The sequence below is a fragment of the Triticum urartu genome, chromosome 5 (assembly GCF_003073215.2).
Source record: "Triticum urartu cultivar G1812 chromosome 5, Tu2.1, whole genome shotgun sequence".
In the NCBI taxonomy this organism is placed as follows: domain Eukaryota; kingdom Viridiplantae; phylum Streptophyta; class Magnoliopsida; order Poales; family Poaceae; genus Triticum; species Triticum urartu.
Genome location: NC_053026.1, coordinates 179,507,302 through 179,534,806, shown reverse-complemented (window position 1 = coordinate 179,534,806; position 27,505 = coordinate 179,507,302).

Genomic DNA, 27,505 nt, shown 5'->3' with positions numbered 1-27,505 from the left:
TTGGAGATCCATATGATGTAACTCTTTTTGCGGTGTGTTTGTTGGGATGTGATGAACTTTGAGTTTATGATCAGTCATATCTTTTTATATCCAAGAAAGTTATTTGAGTTTCTTTGATCTCTTATACGCATGATCTCTTATAGCCTCGTATTTCTTCTCCGATATTTGGGTTTTGTCTGGCCAACTTGATCTATTTATCTTGCAATGGGAAGAGGTGCCCGGTAGTGGGTTCGATCTTACGGTGCTTGATCCTAGTGACAGAAAGGGAACCGACACGTATGTATCCATTGCTACTAAGGAAAAAAAGATGGGATCTATATATACGCAGTAGATAAACAGATCTTGTCTACATCATGTCATCGTTCTTATTGCATTACTCCGTTTTTCCATGAACTTAATACACTATATGCATGATGGATAGCGGTTGATGTCTGGAGTAATAGTAGTAGATGCAGGCAGGAGCCGGTCTACTAATCTTGGACATGATGCCTATGTAATGATCATTGCCTGGATATGGTCATAATTATTTGAGGTTCTATCAATTGCCCAACAGTAATTTGTTTACCCACCGTTTGCTATCTTTCTTGAGAGAAGCCACTAGTGAAACCTACGGCCCCTGGGTCGTCTTTCTCATATATTTGCTTGCGATCTACTTTTCCTTTGCATTTTTATTCAAATCTATCAAACCAAAAATACAAAAATACTTTGCTGCACTTTATTTTATCTGCAATCTATTATTTCAATCTACTACAAATTTCTGGCATCGTTACCCGAAGGGATTGACAATCCTTTTAACACGTCGGGTTGCGAGGTGATGTTATTTGTGTGCAGGTGTTGTTTACGTTGTGTTGCTTGGTTCTCCTACTGGTTCGATAACCTTGGTTTCTTCATTGAGGGAAATACCTACTGTCGCTGTGCTGCATCATCCCTTCCTCTTTGGGGAAATACCGACGTAGTCCTAGCAGACAGGAGCTTTTCTGGCGCTATAGTCAGAGAGCAATCAATTTGCTAGAGCCAACCATGTGTGATTGACGCAACAGGCAAAATGAAAGTCATTGCACACGGTTCCAATTTTGGGAACCGTGTGTGATTGACGTACTACCTCTGTCCTGGTTTAATGGTCCCTTTGTAATTTTTAGCAAATTTTGACCAAATATTTAACTAAGAAATGTTTATGCATGTCACCAAAAATTATATCATTGAACACTATGCTCAAATACCCATACAACGATATAATTTTTGCTGACCTGCACTAACATTTTGTCAGTTAAACCTTTGGTCAAATTTAACACAAATTACAAGGGGGGCCAATAAACCAAGACAAAGGTAGATTCCATTAATCGAACTGATTGCATCCATATCCCACAGTTAGACATAAGTAAACATAGATTAAACATACTCAGACATAGATAATAAGCGTACACGTACACAAGCATAGTTCAACCATAAGTACATACTTCAGCTGTCATTAAGCATACTCAAGCATACATAGTTTGATCCCACATCTCATCTCACATGCCGGCACGATCCTGAAGCTTCTCCAGGTACTCGGCGTACGCGCCGTGCGCCACCCTGCGAGAATACTTCTGATTGAAGGAGCCAACGACCCATCCTCTTGCATGCGCCAAAACACTTAGATACACGTCATGAAGCTTGTGGTTACAGAATGGACATTGATAGCCGCTATTCCAGGTCCTAATACGCCTGTTATGCATTCCCGCATAAAGCTCCCTCGGGATTTGCCTCTTGTACCTCCTATGGCCATCCTCATCCTCGTTGTCCACATCATCAGACAACACCTATACAAATAGTAAAACAAATTTGGCATCAAATCAATGATTACATGCCGTGAAGTAGGATTAGGAATTTATGGCTATTTATTTATACATATCTAGAGATTATGGTTCGATTTTTAAGCACAGTCGTCTATGTACAGACCAATCTTGAAGAAAATAATGGCACAAACATATGTAGGTCATTCAAAATCAATTGTCAAGTCCTGGCTAGGAATTATTAGCACGAACACTAACCCTAGTCAGATTACTAGCAGAAATCATTTGCACAGATGAAACGACTAATCACTTCTCACTTGTACCATTCAAACAATCAATACACTACAGGGATCTAACGAAACTTACTCAGATTTCATGGATTGGGAGAACATAACCATAGGATTTCTATTCCAGAAAGGGGGAGGCAGGAGTAACCAGAGAAACCCTATGATCTATTTGACACAAAAATGGGTATAGATGACTAACCAGCTGTCCGTCGTCGTCGGAGTCATCGTCGGAGTGGTCGTCAGAGTAGTCGCCGGGGTCGTCACTAGAGCCTGTGTGGAACTCTGCCTCCGGCTGTGGAAGCTCGACGCCGTCGGCGACATCAGGGTGCAACGATAACTCGCCGACGGTGATGGGAACCTCTTTCTCCATCTCCACGCCGTGCTCCGGTGCTTTAGCAGCCCCGGCGTCGCCACTCCCTCTGATGGGGCGCTTCGGCAGCATCCTCATACACTGACGACTTTGAGGACTGAGAACGGCTTCGAGGATGCAAGCAGAGAGAGAGGATTGTGTGTGTGGCGAGGATGGGGGGTGCGACCGCTCGGGCGCACCATTAATATAGAGTAGTGGGAGTTGTGGGAGAGACGGGCGGCGGTCAAACCGATGGCCCGCCTCCCGGTGAGCCTGCACACCGAACTGCTGGCATGCCTACCAAAGTTTCACATAGCTACTCGCAAGCCTCCCAATGACACTGTGTAGCAAGCACGCCTCTGTCAATGCACACACCTGCACACAAGCCTCCTGGTCTGCCTGCGCGGCGGACTACTCGCATGCGTCCCGTCAACTCACGCCTGCTCGCACGGCACACTGGTCGCGCGGCGGCATGTATATTGTTTTTCTATTTGGATGATCAATATTGCCGCTTTATTGCTTAACCGAAGCATGACACGTATCCATTGTTGGTCTAACGCTCATGGTTCGAATAAATAATCCATTTGGGATATTGGTTCCCAGTTATTAATAATCTCCTGTTTGTAATTAGATAAAGATTACATCAAAACTGGTCTCAAATTTGACAAAAAAAGTACACTGCCACTTGACAACACGATGAGTTTCATGAACTTCAAATAAGTTTTTGAAGTACTAGAATTTAAAAATCAAGATTCTCAATGTTTGAAATTTGTTGCACGGGGAGTAAACATGCACCCAGTGAGACACATGTGTTTTTGCAATACATTTAGGTGCACTATCACGTGTGCATGTAGCTCAAATTTGATTTTTGCACATTATACCCGTAGAAAATCAATCAATTAATGTATTAAAACATCTTAATGATCTCTGTGATTTTTTCAAAATTAAAACGTCCCTCCTTTGGTAACATATGTTCACCACGGGATAATTAATTTAACATGCATCGTAGTTGCGGTGGATTCGCGGTATGTGTGTGGGTGTGTGCGCCCGGGGGTGGCTGGTGGCTCGCAGTACACTACGAGTTGTGAGCCACCCTGTGGGTTGGCCATTTTGTTAGGCAAGCTGGTGCCACATCAGAGTCGTGAATTCGTTATTTAAAACATTACACAACCCTTTCATACATACATGTTTTGGCCACAAGCAGTCGATGGTTGTCCTACACGACACTCGATACTCGCATGTGATGCTTTCTGTCGGCCCGTGAGGTTGTCGTTCATCACTTTGATGAATAGCCGGCAGTGAGGTTAATTTGACCAGCAAGTTAGAATCTTTTTTGTTTGTGTTATGGTGGTATATAGTATGCGTCGAAGAGGTGGGAGGGGACTAGGATATATACTATACGTATGCGTTCGTGAAGAAGTACACCTCACTCAGTGTCGGGACTTTTCGGTTTCCAATGCACGTGCCACATCAAAATTGTGAAATTGGCTATTCAAACATCACACAACACCTCTTTGGGCCACATCCATGCACGCGGTGGTAATCCTAGCTAGGACACTCACGTGTGACGCTTCCATCTATGGGCCCACGAGGCCATCGTCGATGCATGCATGCATCACTTTGACCTACATTGAGAGAGGTTAATTAATTTCACCATCGATAAGGATTCTTTTGGGTTGTACATATTGTGGCAGGAGCATATAGTATGCGGTGAAGAGGGGGGAAGGGGACCATCAGATGTAGTACGCTTCATGAACCTCGCTCTGTGTGGGTGCATGGTTTACGGTTTTTGAGGCATGTGGCACATCAAAGTTGTGCATTTTGGGTATTCAACATATATATGTTTTGCCCACATGCAAAGCGGTGGTGGTTGTCCACTCGCACCCACTTAAGCGGTTATCAGCGATATCAATGCTTTCCATCTGTGGGCCCGCTTGGTCCATCACTACTTTTTTCCTGACAACAAGAGAGGTTAATTTGACTCAGGAGGGGATTAATTTTTTGCTTGTAATACGGTATATATATAGGTCATGCTCTGGGATGACATGCATGATACAGTTTGAGCACACACACATGCATGTGTACGCATGAATCCCTCCCATCGAGTCGAAGGCTAGTACAATGACACGTCATGAACCGATCTCGCTCTGTGTGGGGAGCTAGCGTACGATTTTTGACGCACGCGCCATGTCAATGTTGTGAAATGGTATTCAAACATGCATGCACGCATCACCTCCATACATATGCATGTAGTGGTTGCCTTCGAACGGTACACTCCCTCGCGTGGTTATCGGCGACAAGCCTATATATTCGTGGGCCCGCGTGGACATCCATGATCACCTTGACCGACAACAAGATAGGTTACCCTGGCGGATTCTTCATTTGGTTCGTGTTATCGTAGTATAGGTCATGGTGAGATTCAGACCTAATTAAGTTTGAGCGCATATATTATGCATGCATGCATGAATCCCCGCCGTTGGCTTGAAGTGTGGTGTAACATACATATGCATCGTCAACCTAACCCTCACTCGGTGTGGGGATTTCTAGTTTGAAATCACGGTGCCACATCAAAGTTGTTCCGTTGTTACTCAAAAACACACCTCTCCATACATATGTTTGGGCCACATGCATGCAGTGGTTGTCTTTGGGGACTAGCTAATTGCGTGATTATTGGCGAGCTAGCCCATCTCCGGGGTCACATGGACGGCCATCACTTTGACTAACAACAAGAGAGAGGTTATACGACCAAGGTGGATTATTCTTGGTCCCTTTTACGATCCATCATGGTGAGATATGCCTCTCTGACCCGCCGACTGAAAGTGTGTGTGACTGGGGGGGGGGGCTACTACGTACTTCACACTTTGCTAGGCGAACCTCGGTTGGGGGGGGGCATGCATTCATAGCTTAGGATTCCCTTCGTGGCGACACGAGGGGGGCTGCTAGCTACTTTGCACTTTGCCTAGGTGAACCTCGGTTGGGGGGCATTCATTCATAGCTTAGGATTCCCTTCGTGCCGACATGAGGGGGAGGGGGGCTGCTAGCTACTTCGCACTTTGCTAGGTGAACCTCGGCTGGGGGGCATGCATTCATAGCTTAGGATTCCCTTCGTGCCAACACGAGGGAGGGGGGCTGCTAGCTACTTCGCACTTTGCTAGGTGAACCTTGGTTGGGACGGAGGGGGCATGCATTCATAGCTTAGTATTCCCTTCATGCCGACACGAGGGGGGTGGGGGCAAGCAATACCGTGCACTTTGCGAGATAGGTTCCACATCAAAGTTGCATTTGGTATTTGAAAATCAAACCACCCTTTTCATACATAAATTTGGTCCACATGCAAGTGTGTTCGTGTTCTGACCCTCCCCCGCGTCATTTTTCGCCAAATTTATGAACATTAGACAAGTCGGATGACGCAACAGACACGGTTCACTCAAACTAACTGTGTGCATTGGGCTCCACGAGGCTTCCCCTCTCAAAAATATCTACCCGCCTACAACTTTTTTTGTTTGATAACACACGGTTATTGTGTTTCAACCGTGTGCGATGTTTCTTGTTCCCAATCTCGCTTGCATCCCTCGAAAATATCTGCCCGCCTCGAGGGTTTTTCTGTTTCATAACACACGGTTGTTATCTCTAGACCGTGTGCGATGCACCATCATCAAAATTTTCAATAGCCCCGGCATTTCACTCCCGCGTAGTAAAAATTTCAGTACCCACGTCATTTCCTCAAACACCCCCGCCCCCCTACACACACACACCAAAACCTCCTCGGGCATGCGCACACACGCACACACACACCCTCCCTCACTCGAAACCCTAGCAAGGTCCCCGCCACCGCCGCCGCAAGGCCTCCATTGTCAGCATCTGTCGGTTCGCCCGTGCCGCTTACCCACCGATCTCCATACCCAGGCCGCACTGAGTTTCTTAGATGACGCCTGGCAAACGCCCCTTTTCCCACAGATCCCCATCCCCATCCCCCACTCCAGAGCGTCGCAGCCTAAGCCCGGCTATGCTTCCCATGGATCTTGAGGAGCGACTGGCCCAAAAGAGGTGTATCTCGGTCTCTTTGCCCGACGTCGCCGAGGAAGTTGACAACCATTACTGGCGGCAGGCACTCAAGCAGCGGGCTAGAGTATGCGGGCATGTCTCGGCCACCGGCTACGACATCGAGGTCGTCGACAGCGACGGCCTGAGGCGGGCTATGTCACAGGTTAAGTGGCCCACCCCCAACCCCTCGGGTTCAACCGCCGTCGATCACATCCATGGCCCCGCCGCTGATCTCCTCTGGCTCGCCGTCAACAACTTGCCATCCTACATCGCCATCAAGCCCCTTTTGTCATTTCTGAAGGACACGTTCTGTGACGCCGGCTTGGGATCCACAGCTTCCAAGTCAGACCTCATCGGTGGCGACCACGAGGAGGGCACCCTCCCATCTGCTCTTCCAAGGGGAAAGCACCCGTCTGCGACATCAGGGAGGGCACCCTACAGCCATGCTCTTCCAAGGGGAAGGAGCCCATCTGCAACAACATGAAGTGCATCCAGGGTCCATGCTCTTTCCACGGGAACGAGCCCATCTGTGACAAGTGAGGAAACACATGATTTTTTTGTCGTGCCTCTTCACAGGGGAAACCTATGATTTGTTTTGTGGAGTCCCTTTTGTAGTGCAGTGAGAATATGTCCAGTTTTAGTTGCTATATCTGGTTGTTTGTGGTATGCCTTGTTTATTTCAGTTATTCACAATGTGATGCTCTATATGTGCAATTATTTACTGTGCAGTACATTTCATCAATCCAGTTTTAAACATACCGATAGGAATGCATATATTTGCTTGCTGTTAGGCCTGTTATAGCTAGCATATGCCTCTTTTAAAGTTTCTTAATTGTTCGGTTGTTTGTAGTTAGCATATGTCCAGTTTTAAATGCTCTGTTTGGTTGTTCATAGTATGCCTTGTTTATTCCAGTTATTCACAACGTGATGTTCTATATGTGCAAGTATGAACTGTGCAGTTCAATTTCATCAGTACCAGTTTCAACAATACCACTATGAATGACTACATTTGGTTGCTGCATCTTGTAGTTAACACGCCTTTCCATTTTTTAACAATAACCAGTGTACTTAGATCAGTACAATACCAGTTTGAATTACTATGTTTGCTTGTCGTTAAATGTTAGGCCTGTTGCAGTTAACACACCTTTCCACTTTGTTTTGCTTTACTAGCGTGCTTAAACGTGCACATTGAAGCTATCTTTTGGAGATTATTTTGTCTGCCATGGATAATTTTGGTTGATGTTTAGCCTGTTGTGCTTAACATACTTCTCGATGTACCTACACAGGACAATTTTGGGAACGACTGTTGTTTTCCATCGAGGTTAGTTTCATCCCATGGATTATATATGCTCACATTTTAGGATATCGATAGCTGGTACCGTATAGGCTGGCGGCTGATAAGGGACTAATCGGTGAATCAGACTTTTAACTGAATATATTTGCAACCTGAGGGAGTCCTGGATTAGGGGGTATCCGGACAGCCGGATTATATCCTTTGGCCGGACTGTTGGACTATGAAGATACAAGATTGAAGACTTCGTCCCTTGTCCGGATGGGACTCTCCTTGGCGTGGAAGGCAAGCTTGGCAGTACAGATATGTAGATCTCCTTCCTTGTAACCGACTCTGTGTAACCCTAGCCCCCTCCGGTGTCTATATAAACTGGAGGGTTTAGTCCGTAGGACCAGCAACAACAATCATACCATAGGCTAGCTTCTAGGGTTTAGCCTCTCGGATCTCGGGGTAGATCAACTCTTGTACTACTCATATCATCAAGAACAATCAAGCAGGACGTAGGGTATTACCTCCATCAAGAGGGCCCGAACCTGGGTAAACATCGTGTCCCCTGCCTCCTGTTACCATCCACCTAGACGCACAGTTCGGGACCCCCTACACGAGATCCGCCGGTTTTGACACCGACATTGGTGCTTTCATTGAGAGTTCCTCTGTGTCGTCATCGTTAGGCTGGATGGCTCCTTCAATCATCGATAGCGATTCAGTCCAGGGTGAGACTTTTCTCCTCGGACAGATCTTTGTATCCCGCGGCTCCGCACTGCGGGCCAACTCGCTTGGCCATCTAGAGCAGATCGAGAGTTACGCCCCTGGCCACCAGGTCAGGTTTGGAAGCTTAAACTACACGGCTGTCATCCGCGGAGACTTGATCTTCGACGGATTCGAGCCCCTGCCGAGTGCGCCGCACGGTCACGATGAGCATGATTTAGCTCTACCATCGGACAGTGTTCAGGAGACCGCATTGGCAACCGCTCTGACCCTCAATTCGGAGCCAATTGCGCCATCCATGGACGGGTGGATAGACCCCGCCACGAAGGCCGCATTCTCAGCGACGATCGAGCCGAGTATCGACCTTACCCTTCACGGGAGCCGTGACGCCGGACTGCCAGATTCTTCCCCGGCCACGGACTCCGAACCGCCTGTGCCCGTGCCTATCGAATCCAACTGGGCGTCGATCATGGAGTTCACCTCCGCGGATATCCTTCATCACTCGCCCTTTGGCGACATACTGAACTCATTAAGGTCTCTCTCCTTGTCAGGAGAGTCCTGGCCGAACTATGGCCAGCCAGATCAGGATGCGGACGACGAAGAAATTCGCCGCCCACCCACCACCCACTTAGTAGCCACTATCGATGATTTGACCGACATGCTCGCCTTCGACTCCGAAGACATCGACGGTATGGACGATGATGCAGGAGACGAACAGGAGCCACTGCCCACAGGGCACCGGATGCCCACTTCATCATATGATGTATACATGGTGGACACACCCAAAGAAAACAACGACGAGGAACAGAAGGACACAGCGAAGGATCATTCCCTCGAGAAGTAGTCAAAGCGGCGGTGTAAGCACCGCTCCAAATCCCGCCTCGGCAGAGACTACGATCATATAGACCCAGCGATATAGCAAACTGAGCCAGCGGACGACAAACACGGCATTGAACCACCGTCCGACCACGGCAACACGGAGAATCAAACCGAACAACCCGACTCCGGCGAAGATAATAGTCCGGATGACATCACACCGGACAGGCAACCGGAGCAACAGAATACCCATCAAAGGCTTGTTGCCACTACGAGGAGTCTGAAAAAGCAGAAGCAAAGGCTCAGGGCTGCACAAGACACACTCAGAATTAGATGGAGTGAAGTACTCAATACTGCAGCAAAGTACGGCGGTAGTCGCCACACAAAGAGCTACCCGAAGCGAAAGTTGCTACCTGAATTCGATGAGGAGGCCTTAGATCCCCCGCAATCAAAAAACAAAACAACCATCCGGTCGGATAGACGACCTCGTGGCCAACATAGAGCGGCAAACGACGCCGCACACAAGCCAGTACGCGACCCACGTGAGGGCTCGCATCAAAAGGACGGCGCAACCAGATCCATCTACAGGCCAAGCAAGCACGCTCCAGCACGCAATGCAACACAACAAAAATCCGAACACCACGGTACACCCAAATACAGGGGTGCCGCACACCCCCTATGTTTCACCGATGAGGTGCTGGACCATCAATTTCCAGAGGGATTAAAACCCGTAAACATAGAGGCGTACGACGGAACGACAAACCCTGGGGTCTGGATTGAGGACTACATCCTTCATATCAACATGGCTCGAGGAGACGATCTCCACGCCATCAAGTACTTACCCCTCAAGTTCAAAGGGCCAGCTCGGCACTGGCTTAAAAGCCTCCCCGAAAACTCCATTGGAAACTGGGAAGAGCTCGAAGACACTTTTCAGGCAAATTTTCAAGGGACCTATGTCCGACCACCGGATGCAGACGATTTAAGTCATATAACTCAACAACCCGGAGAGTCAGCCCGAAAGCTTTGGAACAGGTTTCTCACTAAAAAGAACCAAATAGTCGACTGTCCGGACGCCGAAGCCTTAACAGCTTTCAAGCATAGCATTCGAGACGAATGGCTTGCCAGACACCTCGGCCAAGAAAAGCCGATAACAATGGCAGCATTAACAAGCCTCATGACCCGCTTTTGCGCGGGCGAGGACAGCTAGTTAGCCCGATGCAGCACCAGCGACCCAAGTACATCCGAAGTCAGGGACGGAAACGGGAAGCCACGCCATAGCAAAAACAAGCGCCAGAATAAAGAAAACAGCCCGAAGAGCACATCGGTAAATGCCGGATTTAGAAGCTCTCAGCCAGGTCAGCAAAAGCTGCCCTCCAAAGGCAACAGAGACGAACTGTCCAGCCTGAAGAAGATTCTAGACAAACTATGTCAGATCCACAGCACCCCCGATAAACCTGCAAATCATACCCATAGAGAATGTTGGGTCTTCAAGCAGTCCGGCAAACTCAACGCCGAACACAAGGGGCAGGATACACCAAGCGAAGACGAGGACGAGCCTCACAAGCAAAGCACTGGGGAACAGAAGAAATTCCCACCAGAAGTAAAAACAGTAAACGTGTTACACATGATGAAGGGGAGAAACAAAGCGGCACTCCTAGAGACACATGCCCCAGGGCCTATCACTGCGGAGTTCTGCCACTGCTCGTCCAAACCGATCACCTTCGACCATCGGGATTACTCGGCAAGTATCCGACATGCAGGATGGGCTGCTTTGGTGTTAGACCCGATAATTGACAGATAACACTTCACACGAGTCCTGATGGACGGCGGCGATAGTTTAAACCTGATATATCAGGACACAGTCCGCAAAATGGGGATAGACCCAACAAAAATCAGCCATAAGAATACTGCCTTTAAAGGAGTAACGCCAGGCCCAGAAGACCATTGTACAGGCTCCCTCCTACTAGAGATTATATTCGGCTTTCCCGATAACTTCCGCAGCAAAAAGTTAACCTTCCACATCGCTCCGTTCCAAAGTGGCTATCAAGCACTACTCGGACGCGAAGCTTTCGCTCGCTTTAACGCAATACCGCATTAAGCTTCTCTCATGCTTAAGATGCCCGGTCCACTTGGCATCATTACAGTAAATGGAAATATTGAGCGCTCCTTGCGCGCGGAAGACCGTGCGGCTGCCTTGGCAGCCGCACACTAGATGGCCTCACCAACTAGAGCGTCTGACAGGTCGTTAAGACCACGGACATGGTTAGACGAGTCCGGTGTAGCTATATATAATTGATACAGGTTTGATGGCTATACCCCTACAACAATACAAGGGGCTCAACGCGTGTGAACAAGTGACAATTAGGCTCAACTTTACTCATCTAGAACTATACATGGTTTATTTAGTATAACCTACCTTTTGCACGACAACTTTTCAACTAAGTTCCTCTCTTTTTCAGATGACCATCGTGCTACACCCGTCCAGGATACGGCACAACGGAGACACAGGCGCAGACGTGCAGTAGGGACCCGTCCCAAGGATTCTTTTTAGATTAAGACCCTGCGGAAACCTTTTTTACTGTCTCTTGTTGATACACATCCCTCGGATTCTCAGTACAACTGAGAAGGATGCTGACGTATTGGGATGTGGCCACGTCAGAATATTGCACGTACCTGGACACCAGGGGCTTATTACAAAGGGCACTGTTTAGCCCGGTTTACATCATAAAGACCGAATACCTTAGGGAGTGTTCGACGTCGCGAGTTTGGCCTTATATGCATTAGCTCCGAATCATGTCTTTGGTCAAATGTTGGGTTTGCCTGGCTCCTGTGTTTTGCTGCCTTACATTCCGCTCTATCGGCTAGGGCGGCACCAGGAGAACTACTGCGATTGTGCCCTGGTTCATCCGGACGAGCACCTCGGTAGAGAAAGCCGAAAACTGACTGTCATGATATAGCGTGAGACTGGTCAACCACTCGATGACCTAGCGGAATCTTCGGGATTCCTCCGCCTTAACGAAGGGACATTTCCCGGCCAGGCATATACGCGCCCTGAATTCGGATGAGCGCGGAGCCACCAGGGGCTACATAGTAGCCCCACTGTCAAACTCCTCTGGCTAAGTGAAAGTGTTAAAGCATTATAGTCCGATTGCCTAGTTCGCTGCGCTATCACCTCCTTAATGGACCAAGACGTTGGATCAAGTGTGAACATGCGTCTTCTGCGAGCACCCCCGCATTATATGCGTGGGAGCTGAAGCCGACGACTGCCATCTTTCAGGTTATATACATATATACATAAACGGCCGCACAGGTGGCATCAGAGTACTTTCGGGCAAAAGTATAAAAACAGCCTTGATAAACTCAATAATACATTGTTTTTCAATGGGAATACATGTCATTAGAACATAATATTCTTCAAGCACTGCGCTTCTATCGAAGGAGTGCCCTCAAGAACTTCTCGAAAGTAGTGCTCGGCAGGTACTCGGCTCTCGTCCGAATCTTGGGCTGCAATGCCGGTGGCCTCCATCTCCGCCCAGTATGTCTTCACACGGGCAAGGGCCATCCGTGCACCCTCTACGCACCCGGACCTCTTCATCGCATTGATGTGCGGCACCGCACCAAGGAACTGCTGCACCAAACTAAAATAACTGTTCGGCTTTGGCCTTTCCGGCCACAGATGATCCACAACAGACCTCATGGCAAGTCCGGACAATCTATTCAGCTCGGCCCATTCGTCCAACCGATCAGTCAATGGAAGCGGACACTCTGGAACGTTAAATTGTGACCAGAACAGCTTTTCCACTTCGCGATCTTTTTGATCTCGGAAGTATTCGGCTGCATCGGCAGCACTCGCCGCTAAGTCTAGATATGCGTCCGCACAACTCCACAGCCAGTCCAAAGGGGCATACCGAGGATCTCCAAACTTCATCCGCAGCTTAAAGGGCTTCCCAGCCACGATATCCCCGGCTTGACGCAGCTCCTCCTTCATCGCTCTCATTGCAGAGAGGGTGTCTTTGGTCGCCATCGTGGCCTTCTCCAGGTCTGTCCTCTTCGCTCGATCTTCCTTTTCAAGAAGCTCATAACGGTCAGCGGCGTTCTTCAATTCCACAGCCATCCTGGCTAGTTCCTCCTTGCTTTGGCAGTGAGCAGCTTGTTCGGCTTTCAGCTCCTTGATTGCCTTTAGCGCAGCCGCCTCCCTTTTCCTGGCTTGTTCTTTGGCTCGGGCAAGTTCCGCCCGAAGGTTCTCCATGGTCAAAACTTCATCTGCATTCACACACATGTTATAGATACTGGCATCATGCTCCTCTTCCCATGTGTCACCAGAGGAATCACATACCCTATGCCTTGTCAAGACGCTTGTTGACAAGTACGATGTCGGTGTCTGCCACGTCAAGCTGCCCCTTTAGCTCGGCAAACTCATCAGTCCGGCTGGCCACCGGACCCTCAGCCACTTGCATATTAAGGCGGCACGATTATTCCTGGGACTATGATCCTCTGTGCGCTGTCATCTTCGACAGCACCCAGAGTCTCAGGGGCTACTATCTACACAGGGCGCATCTAAAAATGTGCGGTACTGTAAAAAATGTACATCATTTTGCGTACCTCAAAACCCGTCAGTAGACTCATAAAGGCTTCATGCAACCCACTTTCAGCGGATGAAATCCTTTCAATCACCGTACCCATCAACGTGCGGTGCTCTTCTGAGATAGCCGCTTGCTCTAGCAGATCCCTCAGTACGTCCGACCGTACACCAGACGGTGCCGGACTCTTTTGATTGCCCTCTTTAAGAGTCAGATACTGAGGACTTCGGGTGGCCATAGGATTACCTTTTGGCCTTGCCGGATCACTAGAAACCCTCTGCGACGACACCTCGGGGTCACCCACCTCATGAGGTGGTATGGAAGGGGGAGGCGTTTCGCTCTCCATCATCTCTGGAAGAAGATCCCCTGAAGACGAGCTCTGCTGAGAAGGTCTAAGATCCGAACTGCAAGATAAATGCTTCGGTTATTTTCCTCGGAAGTAAAGGTGAGATATTTTCATTATGAAGTACCCTTTTACTTACAGCTAGGTGGAGGGCTGATCCCCTTGAGGGCATAGTGCGGTCGGGGTATCCCCTTGGGCAGGACCCTCCGGCGAAGATTTCTTCCCCCATTTGGAGACCGTGGTCTCCGGGTCCTCAGAGGCGTTCCTCTTCCTTCCCCGGGGAGAGGAAGTTTCAGTTCCTCCTCCCCGGTTAACCTCCTTCGCGGAGGCGCTAGCCTCCTTGTCCGCCCCTTTATCTTCTCCTGAGGGCGCTTGATAAGGCACGATCTCCAGCATCCTGGTTAGCACGGGATTTGGTGATGTCTCAGGGAGGGGGGACGGACACCTGATCAACTTTTCCTTCGCTATCCAATCCTGGTCAAAGAGCGGCTTTTTTAGGGCGATGTTGCGATAAACAAACGGACAGTGTGTTCGGATGCGGGGCTACTTACTTGGGTATCTGGGCGATTGCAGCTCAGACCTGCATCCTTAGTGATGTCCAGACACATTATTTGTGGTCCGAAGAATAATTTGTACATCTCCTCGGGCATCATGCCAAGGAAGTGTTGAATAGCTCGCGGTCCTTCCGGGTTGAATTCCCACATGCGAAGGGGCCGGCGTTTGCAAGGATGGACTCGACGAACTAGCATAACTTGTACTACCATAACCAGACTGAAATCTCTCTCAAAGAGATCTCGGATACGGCTTTGCAGTATTGGCACGTCCTTGGCTGGACCCCAGCTCAGCCCCCTACTGATCCATGACGTCTGTTGTGGTGGGGGGCGTGAGCGAAAGGTGGGGGCAGCTACCCACTTGGCACTTTGGGGAGCTGTGATGTAGAACCACTCCCGCAGCCACAATCCGGACACCTCTGGGAAGCTACCCTTGGGCCATGGAGCGTCAGCAATTTTGCTTATTAAAGCGCCTCCGCACGCTGCGTGCTGCCCCTCGATCATTTTCGGCTTCACATCGAAGGTCTTGAGCCACAGGCCGAAGTGAGGGGTAATGCAGAGGAAGGCCTCACATACGACAATAAATGACGAAATGTGAAGAAGGGAATCCGGGGCCAGATCGTGAAAATCTAGCCCATAATAGAACATAAGACCCCTAACAAAGGGATCCAGAGCGAGGCCTAGTCCTCGGAGGAAGTGGGAGACGAACACGACGCTCTCGTTGGGTTCGGGAGTAGGGACGACCTACCCTCGGGCGGGCAGCCGATGCGAAATTTCGGCGGTCAAATATCTGGCCTCTCTTAACCTCTTGATGTCCTCCTCCGTGACGGATGAAGGCATCCACCGACCTTGAAGGTTGGATCCGGACATAGTTGAAGGTCCGAAATGCCTAAACCCGAGCTTTGGGTGTTGGAACTCGAGGCGGGAGGTGGATTCGATTAAGATCGAGAGGAAAAAGCCTTGTCCCCTTTATAAAGAGGGTGAATATCAAGCGTCCTCCTCGTGGCCGTTTGGGACTTGCCTAAGATCTAGGAGTCCTACCCATAGGCACAATTGGGTTACCCACGTCCGTATTAATGAGAATCCCGTGATAAAGGAGACACGATCTCTGTTTCGACAAGACGTGCCAAGGAAACCGCCTCGCGAAACACGCTGAGATGGGTTATGAAAAATGATTCAAATAAAGACCTAGCTGTGGTGTGATGTCACACTACGGGGTACGTCAGCATATTAGATTTATGGAAATATTATTCTCTCTACGGTGGTATGTGGAACTCGTTTTGCAGAGCCGGACACAATCCTCGTGTTCAAAATCTTATATGAAGTATTAGGAGGAGGAACCCGCCTTGCAATGCCGAAGACAATCTCGCGCCTGACTCATCGTCATTGAAGCCTGGTTCAGGGGCTACTGAGGGAGTCCTGGATTAGGGGGTATCCGCACAGCCGGATTATATCCTTTGGCCGGACTATTGGACTATGAAGATACAAGATTGAAGACTCCGTCTCGTGTCCGGATGGGACTCTCCTTGGCGTGGAAGGCAAGCTTGGCAGTACGGATATGTAGATCTCCTTCCTTGTAACCGACTCTGTGTAACCCTAGCCCCCTCCGATGTCTATATAAACCAGAGGGTTTAGTCCGTAGGACCAACAACAACAATCATACCATAGGCTAGCTTCTAGGGTTTAGCCTCTCTGATCTCGGGGTAGATCAACTCTTGTACTACTCATATCATCAAGAACAATCAAGCAGGACGTAGGGTATTACCTCCATCAAGAGGGCCCGAACCTGGCTAAACATCGTGCCTCCTGCCTCCTGTTACCATCCGCCTAGACGCACAGTTCGGGACCCCCTACCCGAGATCCGCCGGTTTTGACACCGACACAACCCATTTATCGTTAGGTTAACTAGGGCCATATGTAATATATCTGAGACTACATAGCAACATGCACTGTACTTAATGTCTAAATATGCAATCCTAGGCTACATAGCAACAAGGAAGAGTGTTACATTAATGTTCAGATGATGTCTAGAATACATAGAAGAGTTGCAGCAGCAACAACAACAACACAACCCTGTTTGGATACTCAACTTAGATAGAGGTTAGAGTTAGTTTCTAGCTCATGACTAACCCTAAACTAACTCCATCCAAAGAGTTCTTTGGATGGAAGGGTTAGATTGATAATAAATGCACTAGGAGAACTAGCTCTAATTAGCACCTCTTGGGTTGGATAGTTTTTTTGGGTGGGTTATAGATGCAACTAGTTCAAACTATCCCTCATGTTTAGATATACTTTAGGGCTATTTGAGCCCTAACTAGCTCAAACTAACTGTAACCCATGGATACAACAGTAGTTAATCGGCCAATAATTTGTAAGAATGCACTAAACTCCTTCCAGTCCATAATATAAGATGTTAATTCATCTAATATGTGAGTATATTGATGTTATAAGATATTATAGAAGAGAATTGTATTACATCATTGTGTAATTGTTGTTTAGCTTCTAATATTAACTTGGTGCTTTTAGGTACATATGTCATTGGTAAAGATCCACGCTTCGACCCTTTCTGCGTATGGGGCAATGAGATATCGATGAACCAGCATCAAGTGAGGAAGCTGATAAAGATTGTTAATAAAATGGGCCCAATGATGGCAATTAAACTATTTGTTTACACTTTATCCAAGACAACTGCGAACTACAGGATGGTAAGTAAGAACTCTGCACCTTCTTTTTACTGCCATAATGAGTTGTGTTAGATGACAATGTCTGAATCTTTTTCCTTTGCAGTGGTTGCCAAAGTAGTTTACTCAAGATTACCTCTCAAACTACATGATTGGTGGGCATGCAAAGGTTAAAGTATTTCTACCGGAACACGATGATTATCTAGATGTTTTCATGAACACCGTGAAGGATGGCTGGTCGGCCATCACAAGGGGTTGGACTAGAGTCGTGCGTTCCTTCTGCATGGAGGAGGGCACAATATGGGCATTCCGCTTCACCTTGTTCAGCAACCAGAATGTATTTCGCCTCTTTCTTTACCGTCTTTAATAGTACAAGTATACAACTGTGGTTCATCATTCTTTATTTGGTTCTTATGTAATTCTTGAACATATGTACCTATGATCGAATAATGCATTGGTTGTTTGAACCTAATGGATATGAATAAAGTGGTAGCATACATTGAAATTCAAATCCGGTACAATTTGAAATGGCAGGAATTAAATTATGGTGAAATTATGCTCTCCAGGTCGTTACGGCACAGACGGTTGGTAAAATACAAACGTTTGCGATATACACCATAATCCGAGACGGTTCAGAGAGGAAATGTGTGCAAGAATGCACACAGTTGCCGTTTGCAAAATGTGTGCGATGTCAGACAATATCACAAATGGTGCGGGAAAACTAAACGTTTGTGTTAGTTGCCTTATCGTACACGATTCACAACCATGAACTATTTTTGATGAAGTATGCATCGTAAACGTTGCACCACAGAATAGCGTGTGAGATAGTTGTCGTGTATGATGATGTTATGACGGTCCGATGTTTCGTAATCTTGTCCGACACTCGTACGATGATCTAATCTTCTTAATTAGTTATCACATGCGGTTTGAGAAAAGCGAATGTGTGTGGTTGTATGCTTGTCGTACACTTTCTATAATAGTGAACCGTTTGTGATGGGTTGCGCATCGTAAACGTAGCACCACAGAATACCGACTGCGATGGCAATGCGAGCACAAACGAGTAGGAGTACTGTAGGGTCCCTATCCCCAATGGTTTCTGGGTCGTGTGGGAAGGACCCCCCTATCGTCGTCACTCACGAGGCGACGGTTCCAAATGTCATCGTGGAAAGGGGTTAGAAATTATTTGTATAGCACCGACGCACACCTGTGGTAGACAACATAATCTACGAATGGTAGCTTCAGTGTGCAGGCTTAAGCACGCTAGTTAAGCAAAACAAGAAGTGGAAAGGTGTGTTAACTGCACCAGGCATAACATTTAAAAACAAGCAAATAGTCATTCAAACTGGTATTGTGCAGGTCTAAAGTACACTAGTTATTGTTAAAAAACAAAAAGGCATGTTAACTGCAATATCCCTAACAACAACCAAATATTGTAATTCATAGTGGTATTGTTGAAATTGTTATTGATAAAATTGAACTGCATGGCAAATAGTTGCACATATAGAGCATCACATTGTGAAGAACTGAAATAAACAAGTCATAAGGCCATCTCTAGCCGATCCTTTAAAAGTTAAAGGACTAAAACCCTTAGTGGATATATATATATATATATATATATATATATATATATATATGCGCTATTCGTCACCCTGGGTGAGGAATAGTTATTCTTCACCCCCTTCTATTTTACCATCAATGCAGCATAATTTAACGTTTCGTAAATTTTGTCTTATTTCCGACGCAAAAAGAGACCATAAGAAAATATATAATCGCTGTAAAAAATATTTTATGTTATGTAAAATTACAAACGTAAAAACATAGTCTAAAATACACATAAACTGCAAATTTTCTTGTCTTATGACCTATATTTTTATTTTCTTGTGTCAAATTTTACGTAGTGAATCAATAGGAATGTAACTATTTGAATTCGAAACGTAATTTAATTATGAAATGATCGTAAGATTACCTCGGGTGAAGAATAACTTTTTTTGCACCCTGGATGATGAATAGTAACACTATATATATATATATATAAATTTTTTGGCCTTTTCTAGTTGATCCCCTAAATTTAACGTTGTAAACTTCAATTTGATCAAGTTCGAAGCAGGTTCAACCGAAAGTAGCATGCATTCAAACATAAACATAGATAGTTTTGCATAACCGAACATAAAACATAAATTTAAACTAAGCTACACTACTTTCGTTCGAAGTAGAGGTCGAGCCAATCCTTCCACATCATGTACGGTATGCCACGAGCCGGGTCCGGGCCGGTGCCGTCGTCGGGGTCGTTGGGGAAGGCATTCCTCCACTCGTGGACGTCGATCTCCTCGTCCTCGGGGCCCACCTCACCGATCTCCGCGCCGGAAAAGATCGTCCGCTCCGCCTCCACGAGCTCCGGGTGCTGCCGGCGGAGCTCTTGCATGTAGGCCTCGTCGGCGGCCTCAGCCTCGAGGCGTTCCCACGCCTCGCGGTCCTCCCGCGCCATAGCCGAGCTCACCACCCCTGGCTCAGGCGGAACGAGGTCGATTGGACATGTGCCCAAGGGGAAATTGAGTCTAGCCGCCATGCCATGGTAGCGAACCTGCCGGCGGTCGTACTCCATGGCCGCGAGCTCGGCCGTGTGGAAGCTACCAAGCCACCGGCGGGTGTGGGTCTCCCTATCTGTAATCTCGGTGACCCACATCCCCCACCGCTGCTGGCGGACCCCGAGGTAGGACCTCGTCGGCTTCCGGGTCCGAGGGAGGACGGGGAAGTGCTCGAACCGGCGTAGGGGCACGGCGACGGGCAGATCGGGGTATTGGCGAAGGCGGATCGAGCCTGCGGTGGATGACAGGGACACCTCGGTGGCCACCTTGCCGGCGTCGGGCAAAAAGGCCGTGATAAACCTCTTTTTGGCCATTGGCTCCTGGAGGTCCCCGGCACACAGGCAGAGGTTGAGGATGGTGGTAGCGGCGATGGCGGCAACCTACTAATGGTTTCGGGGGTGGTGTGTGTCTGTGTGAGTGGAGGTTTGGGGGTGTGTGTGGAGGGGGGCAAGGTGGTTTTTGAGGAAATACTATGGCAACTAAAAATTTTACTAGGCGGGAGTAACAAGGCGGGGCTACTGAAAATTTGGATCGAAGGCGAGCAGATATTTTTGAGATTGCAAGGGATGCAGAGGCAGGAGTAAAATGTCGGGGCTACTGAAAATTTGAATCAAGGGACTGAAGTAGAGCGGGAGTAACAGACATCGCACACGGTCCGCACATACTAATCGTGTGCTATCAAACATTAAAACCTTCCAGGAGGTAGATATTTTTGAGATTACGAGGCAGTAATATTTTCGAGATTGCGAGGGATGCAGAGAGTGGAGTATTTGGGGAACGAGCTAGTGTGCTTGACACGCCGGTTGTGGACTGTAGCCGACGCACCTTCTCGCGTAAGCCATAGGCGTACTACACACCGACGGTGCTCCAGGATATTTTGTACTACATCTCACACGATTGGTGATAATAAACTGTGTGGGATCTACTTGATTTTTCATCTTGATTTGAATTACATAATGGGGTCACGGCGCCAATGGACGGTGTTTGAATTGCTAGACCTTTTATCTACAGTGAACATGCAACTATATGTGTGTCATAAAAGAATTGGAGTTATTCAGGGTTCGTTTGGATATTTTATACATTAAATTGGTTTTGTAGCCATTTCAGGTGCACAATTCAAAATTAAACTACATGCACGTGCTCCGGTGCACTAACATGGGTTGTAAAATCATATATGTATCCATGGGTTTATGCTTATGTCCCATAGAAGAAATGGGGATGAATTTCGAACACCACGGCACCGTGGCTACCTGACAAATGTCGACGTACTTGCTTTTCTAATTCTAGTAAATCCAAAAGTCGTCCAAAATCATGAAACTTGGCATGCTATCATGGAGCGGCATCAACATGTCGTGGTAAATTTTTTGTCCCATTTGGGGCAGGTTTGGGTATAAGCTTCTCACAAACCAGAGCTTCTCACAATAAGTGTGATGGTTTTGGTAGGGAATGTTTCACCTTTGTGGACGAAACGGTATCCGTTGCCTCTTCCTGATTTCAATTATTTTCCTAGTGTCAACATAGAACAACAGGAGTGTTGTGTTAAATTTTGGAATTTTTCGGGGTTTGTTTGGACATTTTTATACATCAATTGAGTTTTCAATGCATTTATGTGCATAATTCAAATTTGAATTACACGCACATGCTCTAATGCATATAAATTGGTTGAAAATTCAAATATGTGTCCTTGGTTGCATGCTTAGGTCCCATGCAAGAAATGGGAATGAATGTCAAACATCCTTCCACCGTAACTCGACCGCAAACGTTGAGATACCTAGTTCTTAAATTCTAGTAAATCCAAAACTCGCCAAAAATTCATGAAACTTGGCATGGTATCATAGAGCGGCATCAACATGCCATGGTAAAAGTTTTGTCCCATTTGGGGCATGTTTCGGTATAAGCTTCTCACAACAAGCCTGATGGTTTCGGTAGGGAACGTGCCACCTTTGGGGAAGAAACGATATCCGTTCCCTCTTATTGCTTTCAAAATTTTTCTAGTGTGAACATAGAACAACAGGAGTGTTGTGTTAAGTTTTGGAATTTTTCAGGGTTCGTTTGGACATTTTTATACATTAACTGGATTTTCTAGGCATTTTATGTGCATAATTCAAATTTTAAATACATGCACATGCTCCAGTGCATATAAATTGGTTGAAAAATCAAATGTGTGTCCTTGGGTGCATGCTTAGGTCCCATGCATGAAATGGGAATGAATTTCAAACACCAGGGCACTGTTGATTGCCGACAAAACATTGAGATACCTGGTTTTTAAATTCTAGTAAATCCAAAACTCGTCTAAAATTCATGAAACTTGGCATGCTATCATGGAGCGGCATCAACATGTTGTGGTAATTGTTTTGTCCCATTTGGGGCAGGTTTCGGTATAAGCTTCTCACAAACCAGAGCTTCTCACAACAAGCCTGATGGTTTCGGTAGGTAACGTGCCACCCTTGGGGACGAAACGATATCCGTTGCTTCTTATTGCTTTCAAAAAAATTCTAGTGTCAACATAGAACAACCGGAGTGTTGTGTTAAGTTTTGGAATTTTTCGGGGTTCGTTTGGATGTTTTATACATTAACTGGGTTTTCTAGGCATTTTATGTGCATAAATCAAATTTGAAATACATGTGCATGCTCCAGTGCATATAAATTGGTTGAAAAATCAAATATGTGTCCTTGGGTGCATGCTTAGGTCCCATGCAAGCAATGGGAATGAATTTCAAATACTAGGGCACTATTGGTTGTCAGCAAAATGTTGAGATACCTTGTTTTCAAATTCTAGTAAATCCAAAACTCGTCTGAAATTCATGAAACTTGGCATGCTATCATGCAGCGGCATCAACATGACATGGTAATTTTTTTTGTCCCATTTGGGGTAAGTTTGGGTTTAAGCTTCTCACAAACCAGAGCTTCTCACAACAAGCCTGATGGTTTCGTAGGGAACGTGCCACCTTTGGGGACGAAACGATATCCATTGCCTCTTATTGCTTTCAAAAAATTTCTAGTGTCAACATAGAACAATAGGAGTGTTGTGTTAAGTTTTGGAATTTTTCGGGGTTCGTTTGAACATTTTTATACATTAACTGGGTTTTCTAGGCATTTTATGTTCAGAATTCAAATTTGAAATACATGTGCATGCTCCAGTGCATATAAATTGGTTGAAAAATCAAATATGTGTCCTTGGGTGCATGCTTAGGTCCCATGCAAGAAATGGGAATTAATTTCAAACACCAGGGCATCGTTGATTGCCGATAAAACATTGAGATACCTTGTTTTAAAATTCTAGTAAATCCAAAACTCGTGTGAAATTTATGAAACTTGGCATGCTATCATGGAGCAGCATCCACATGCCATGGTAATTTTTTTAAACAGGCAGATTAGACCAAATAGAAGTATCGTGCTAAATTTTGGAATTATTCCTGGTTCGTTTGGCCTTTTTTATACATTAATTGAATTTCTGGGCATTTAATGTGCATAATTCAAATTTGAACTACAAGCACATGCTCCAGTGCACCAAAGTTGGTTGAAAAATCACATGTGTGTGCTTGGGTGAATTTCTAGGTCCCATGCAAGAAATGGGAATGAAATTCAAACATCCGGGTGTCTAGGCTCGGCCGAAAAGATTGAGAAACTTGGTTTTTTAATTCATGTAAATCCAGAACACGCCTGAAAATCATGAAACTTTGTATGGTGTCATGACATGGCACCAGCATGCTGCGGTAAATTTTTTGGCCGAATTGGGACAAGCTTTGGTATAAGTTTCTTGCAAACCGGAGCTTCTCTCAAGAAGGCTCGGTGGTTCCGAGAGGGAACGTTCACCTCCGTGTGCGAAACGACATACGTACACTGCCTTCTCCCGCCTTAATTTTTTACACAGGCAGATTAGACCAAATAGAAGTATCGTGCTAAATTTTGGAATTATTTCGGGTTCGTTTGGCCTTTTTTATACATTAGTTGAATTTCTGGGCATTTAATGTGCATAATTCAAATTTGAACTACAAGCACATGCTCCAGTGCACCAAAGATGGTTCAAAAATCACATGTGTGTCCTTTGGTGAATTTCTGTGTCCCATGCAAGAAATGGGAATGAAATTCAAACATCCGCGCGTCGTGTCTCGGCCAGGAAGATTGAGAAACTTGGTTTTTTAATTCTTGTAAATCCAAAACATGCCTAGAAATCATGAAACTTGGCATGGTGTCATGACATGGCACCAACATGTTGTGGTAATTTTTCTGTCCGATTTGCGAGGGCGCACACATTAACAATCAACAAAGTCATTTTGGAACAAGTGATGTCATGTTACAAATGGGAAAAACAAGTATTATTGAAACCGCGGGCGTTCTACTTACCAGTTACGTGTCGCCACACGTCCCCTTTTTTATTGGCTAGGAGGTGTCGTGTAGGGTAGCTATTTCAGTACGGGAGGCGTGCGATCAGACCCCAGCGCGTGCTCATCGGAGGAGAGCCCTTTGACCTCTATCCACCACGCACCTCCCTCGCAACGTCTCCATTAATAGCGCCCGAGCCCCTATTTCACGGCGTGGCTATGTATCACTAGACTGAGCTTTAAGAGAGAGAAATGAAAATCTGAAAAGAAAGTTTTGCACAGATCTTGGTGTAAGATGCGATGGACCTATATAGCATCGACTGCGACTTATAGCAAGCATGATGAATATAAGGACGATGACAGTGGATAATAATTGTCTTACATATTCAGGAACATAATTAAAAAAATCCACATGCGACAACGCCTAAAATACACTAGGGAAAAAGAAGAAGGAAGACAACGATTTGGCTCGCTGATCTCTACTTTCTTGATGCGTTGTTGTAGGCTGTGGGAACTAGTCTCCCCAACGAGCGGTGATGAGCCCAAGATGCTTCTTGAGAGCATCCTCGGATTCCTCCACCAGCCTTCCGCGCTCGATGCGCAGCATGGCATTCTCGTCCATAAGTTTCTCGACGATGACACCGGTCCTCTTCAACAAGGCAGTGGTCTCCTCCTGCTGCTCCGCACTTCCGATGATCTTCGCCCTCAACAGGTCGCGCTCGGCTAGGAGCTTCGCATTGCTCTCATTTAGTTGGTGGATGGCGCTGGTAGCCTGTTCAAAAGAGGCTTTCATGTCGTCCTGCAACCTCGCCCAGCCAGAGATCCGATCCATCTGGCTATGGACGATCGCATGCATGCGCCTGTAAGAATCCTCGCCTTCCCGCGAGACATTTTCCCAGGCCACAGCGGTGCGGGAGGATATCTCTGTTGTATTCGTGGTGCGGCGGGACTTCTCTTCTGATTTCGTGGTGTGGCAGAACCAGTCTGCTGCGTCGACGATGTAGTTGAACCTCTGTGCTGCTTCAGCGGCGCGGCGGGACCTCTTTGCTGCTATGGCCGCGTGGTGGGACATGCCAGCTGCTTTCGCAGCGAGGCGGGACATCTCTCGTGCTCCCGCTTCCATGCTCGCCTCTCCCTGGTAGCAATATCTCGACCCAGAACTCACGCTGGCCATGGCTGACGTAAGGGAACGATGACGAATGAACTGTTTGTTTTTGTGGATGAGGAGTTGAGGAGGAATGTGCAGTCATCTTGGAGTAGTAGTATTTATAAACGAGTACTGATACGCTCCTAAGTGTGAAACCATTCAGGTTTTAATCGGTGTGAATATTGCAATTAAATATAGTGTGGCAGTAATTTGGAATGTGATGGGACACAGGCTCAAAATTTATTGATGGTTCTAAGTGCGGCACTATTCCCGAAAGGCATAACGTGGGCACGCTTTCTCGGCCGCGTACGTGGCGTTAGCACCATAGGGTTGCTACCTCTTGAGCAATGTGTTGGTTTTCCCTTGAAGAGGAAAGGGTGATGCAGTAAAGTAGTGTAAGTATTTCCCTCAGTTTTTGAGAACCAAGGTATCCATCCAGTAGGAGATCATGCTCAAGTCCCACACACCTACACAAACAAATAAGAACCTCGCAACCAACGCGATAAAGGGGTTGTCAATCCCTTCACGGTCACTTACGAGAGTGAGGTCTGATAGATATGATAAGATAATATTTTTGGTATTTTTATGATAAAGAGAAATAAAAGATGCAAGTAAAATAAAATAGCAATGGAAGTAACTAAGTATTGGAATATTAATATGATGGAAGATAGACCCGGGGGCCATAGGTTTCACTAGTGGCTTCTCTCAAGAGCATAAGTATTACGGTCGGTAAACGAATTACTGTCGAGAAATTGATAGAATTGAGCATAGTTATGAGAGTATCTAGGTATGATCATGTATATAGGCATCACGTCCGAGACAAGTAGACCGAAACGATTCTGCATCTACTACTATTACTCCACACATCGACTGCTATCTAGCATGCATCTAGAGTATTAAGTTCAAGAGAACAGAGTAATGCTTTAAGTAAGATGACATGATGTAGAGGGATAAACTCATGCAATATGATATAAACCCCATCTTTTTATCCTCGATGGCAACAGTACAATACGTATCGATTCCCTGTCTATCACTAGGATCGAACAACGCAAGATCGAACCCAAAGCTAAGCACTTCTCCCATTGCAAGAAACATCAATCTAGTAGGCCAAACAAAACTGATAATTCGAAGAGACTTGCAAATATAAACCAATCGTACATAAAAGAATTCAGAGGAGAATCAAATATTGTTCATAGATAAACTGGATCATAAACCCACAATTCATCGGATCTCGACAAACACACCGCAAAAGAAAATTACATCGAATAGATATCCAAGAAAATCGAGGAGAAATTTGTATTGAGATCCAAAGAGATAGAAGAAGCCATCTAGCTAATAACTATGGACCCGTAGGTCTGAAGTAAACTACTCACACATCACCAGAGAGGCCACGGAGTTGATGTAGAGCCCTCCGTGATCAATGCCCCCTCCGGTGGAGCTCCGGAAAAGGCCCCGAGATGGGATCTCTCGAGTACAGAAGGTAGCGGCGGTGGAACTAGGTTTTTGTGGTGCTCATGGATGCTTGGGGGGTACGTGGATATATATCGGAGGAAGAAGTACGTCGGTGGAGCAACAGAGGGCCCACGAGGGTGGAGGGCGCGCCTAGGGGGGTAGGCACGCCCCATGCCTCGTGCCTTCCTCCCTTGTTTCTTGACGGCCACTCCAAGTCTCCTGGATCACGTTTGCTGAGAAAATCACGTTCCCTAAGGTTTCATTCTGTTTGGACTCCGTTTGATATTCCTTTTCTTTGAAACCCTAAAATAGGCAAAAAAAACAGCAATTTGGGCTGGGACTCCGATTAGTAGGTTAGTCCCAAAAATGATATAAAAGTGTAAAATAAAGCCCATTAACATCCAAAATAGATAATATAATAGCATGGAGCAATCAAAAATTATAGATACGTTGGAGACGTATCAAGCATCCCCAAGCTTAATTCTTGCTCGTCCTTGAGTAGGTAAATGATAAAAGAAGAATTTTTGATGTGGAATGCTTTCTAACATATTTCTCAATGTAATTTTTCTTTATT